The sequence below is a fragment of the Antechinus flavipes genome, chromosome 6, assembly GCF_016432865.1.
Source record: "Antechinus flavipes isolate AdamAnt ecotype Samford, QLD, Australia chromosome 6, AdamAnt_v2, whole genome shotgun sequence".
In the NCBI taxonomy this organism is placed as follows: Eukaryota; Metazoa; Chordata; class Mammalia; order Dasyuromorphia; family Dasyuridae; genus Antechinus; species Antechinus flavipes.
In genome coordinates, this window is record NC_067403.1 from 250,532,041 (window position 1) to 250,535,988 (window position 3,948).

The window sequence follows — 3,948 nt, forward strand, 5'->3', positions numbered from 1 at the left end:
GATGTAAGAAGCCCTAGAAAGACAAATTTCTGGTAATAACATTATAGACAGTACAAAATATTTGAGAGTCTGAGGAAACTCTTCCCACAAATACAGAAAGATTTAAGTAACTGGATAAATGTTAATTGATCATGATTAGACCAACCAATATAATTCAGTGAAGAGAATACTTTATTTATTCTGTGATATTACCAGTGTGTGAAATAAACTTTGGTAGTTTGATTGATATGGGAGTAAATAAGTAAAGGCCACACTAGGAAAGTCAGTTTAGAGATTACCAAATATTCAAATATCTAATACTATTTAAACTCAGTTCATCTGAAGAAATATCTGATCTGGAATATGAAGGGAAATGTGGGAGAAAATATCAAGAAAAAAGAGAAGAAAAGAAATTCACAAACCTCAACTACATATTATCAACTGCAGCCATTGCAATCATTTGACATTTGTTAAAAATAAAAATGTAAATCAATGACAGGGAAATGGAGAACCAAATTCTTTTGAACTTGGTAAGACTCAGCTTTCGAGAGTTGAATATAAAGAATCTTGAACCCTCCAGAATTGATACTTTCTAATTATGGATCAGGAAAAGACTTTTGCTAGTCTCTAGGACCATACATATATCAATTGTTCCAGAAATCAATTGAAATTATTCATTAGACAGTCAAATATTAAAGCATAAGCTTAAAAAATCAGTATACACAATGTAAAGATGGAACTCACTGGAATAGATGCTGTTATAGAGCAATATTGTAGGCGAAAAGAAAAGTACATGAGAGAGAAGAAGATGGATGGACAGTATAATGGAGACAAAGAAGAACTTGAGCATTCCTTGAGAGATAATGGAAGAGGGAAGGAGTTAGTGTATTGTGGTCTGAGTCAAGAATGAGAAACAACTTTATAACAATAACAATATCCACCACAATAGCAATAGAATCATGGACAAAGTAATTGAATAAACTTTTAACAAGTTTCTTACGACAAGGTCCCCTCAACTAGTTACCTTTACAAGTGGATCCTGCATTGTGGGATTTTGTTGTTGTTGTTGTTGTCCTTTTCTTGCTGGTGGGATTTTTTTTCTGTTTGGACGGGGGGTGGGGTGGGGGTGGCCTTTGGTTTTATTTTTGCAAGGCCAATTGAGGTTAAATGACTTTTCTAGGGTCATACAATTAGAAAATGTCTGAGGTCATGTTCAAATTTAGGCATATGAATTTCCCTTGTTCAAGGATTATGGTGGCCCCTTGCTGTATTTTTATTATTGTATTTTATTAGTAGAAGAAATGACAATTTATACATGAGGAGGTAGGGAGGCTTAGGGAGCCTACCTCATCAGCTCCTTTTCCTGTTCATTTTAGGTACCATGGAGTTGAAACTACTACTGAGTCATGTCGCTATTTATCCTGATTTGTCCATGGAGTAGTGTAGGGAGTAAGATTGGGAGATGCAGTTAAGTTGTCATGTTGGAAAGTTTCCCTTTATTTGCAAGCCAGTTGTTGTTAAGTGACTTGCCAGAGAAACACAGCTAGGTAGTGGTAAATGTCTGAAACAGGTTGGAACTCAGATCCTTGTGAGTCCAAGAGCTGTGCTCTATCCACTGTACCATTTAGCTGTCTCCTAAAGTGAATTCTATTATAATTCTCTAGAACAATTCATCACAATATTATATAAAGCATTTGAAAAAAAGGATTAAAAAGTAGCTATAAAAATGTGTTTTATGACCCAAATATAATAAAGATTACAATACTACATAAACTAATCTATTTATTTAGCCCTATATCAATCAGAGTCCATTAAAAACTAATTTAATGACCTAGAAAAAATAACAACAAAGTTCAAATGGAAAAACAAAAGGTCAAGAATTTCAAGGGAATTAATGAAAAAAACATCAAATGAAGGTGGCCTAGCTGTACCAGATCCAAAATTATATTATAAAGCAGTGGTTACCAAAACCATTTGGTAGTGGCTGAGAAATAGACCAGTTGATCAGTGGAATAGGTTAGGTTCAGTGGAATAGGTTAGGTGTAAAGGACAAAAGAACCAATAACTTTAATAATCGAGTATTTGACAAATCCAAAGACCCAGGTTTTGGGATAAGGACTCACTGTTTGACAAAAATTGCTGGGAAAATTGGAAATTAGTATGGCAGAAACCAGGCATTGACCCACACTTAACACCGTATACCAAGATAAGATCAAAATGGGTTCATGACCTAGGCATAAAGAATGGGATTATAAATAAATTGGAAGAGCATAGGATAGTTTACCTCTCAGACCTATGGAAGAGGAAAGAATTTATAACCAAAGAAGAACTAGACATCATTATTGATCACAAAAGAGAAAAAATTGATTATATCAAATTGAAAAGTTTATTACAAACCAAACTAATGCAGACAAGATTAGAAGGGTATTAATAAATTGGGAAAACATTTTTACAGGCAAAGGTTCTGATAAAGGCCTCATTTCCAAACTATATAGGGAATTGACTCTAATTTATAAGAAATCAAGCCATTCCCGAATTGATAAATGGTCAAAGGATAGAAACAGACAATTCTCAGACATAGAAATTGAAACTATTTCTAGCCATATGAAAAGATGCTCCAAGTCATTATTAATCAGAGAAATGCAAATTAAGATGACTCTCAGAAACCACTACATACCTGTCAGATTGGCTAGAATGACAGGGAAAGATAATGCAGAATGTTGGAAGGGATTTGGGAAAACTGGGACACTGATACATTGTTGGTGGAATTGTGAATACATCCAAGCATTCTGGAGAGCAATTTGGAACTATACTCAAAAAGTTATCAAACCATGCATCTCGCAGTGTTACTACTGGGCTTATATCCCAAAGAGATTTTAAATAAGGGAAAGGGATCTGTATGTGTCAAAATGTTTGTGGCAGCCCTCTTTGTAGGGAACTGGACATCCACTGGAAACTGAGTGGATGTCCATCAATTGGAGAATGACTGAATAAATTGTGGTATATGAATATTATGGAATATTATTGTTCGGTAAGAAATGACCAGCAGGATGAATACAGAGAGGATTGGCGAGACTTACATGAACTGATGCTGAATGAAATGAGCAGGACCAGAAGATAATTATATACTTCAACAACAATACCATATGATTATCAATTCTGATGGATGTGGCCCTCTTCAGCTATGATATGAACCAAATCAGTTCCAATAGGGCAGTTATGAACTGAACCAACTACAGCCAGAGAAAAAACTCTGGGAGATGACTATGAACTACTATATAGAATTCCCAATCCTCTATTTTGGTCTACCTGATAGTTCAAAGGCTAATTGTACACTATTTCAAAGTCTGACTCTTTTTATACTGCAAAATAACTGTTTGGACATGTATACATATATTGTTTTTGACTTATATATATATATTGAACATGTAGTGGTCAACCTGCCATCTGGGAGAAGGGGTGGGGGAAAGGAGAGAAAAAATTGGAACAAAATGTTTTGCAATTATCAATGCTGAAAAACTACCTATGCATATATCTTGTAAATAAAAAGCTATTAAGAAAAAAGAAAAAGAAATGAGCAGGACCAGGAGATCATTATATACTTCAACAACAATACTATATGATGATCCATTCTGATAGACGTGGCCATCTTCAGGAAAGAGATGGATCACATCAGTTCCAATAGAGCAGTAATGTATTGAACCAGCTACACCCAGCAAAAGAACTTTGGGAGATGACTATGAACCACCACATAGAATTCCCAATTCCTCTATTTTTGTCTGCCTGCATTTTCGATTTCCTTCACAGGTTATTGTACACTATTTCAAAGTCCGATTCTTTTTGTACAGCAAAATTACTGTTTAGACATGTATACATTATATTTAATTTATACTTTAACATATTTAACATGCACTCATCAACTGCCATCTGGGGGAGGGGATGGGGAGAAGGGGAAAAATTGGAACAAAA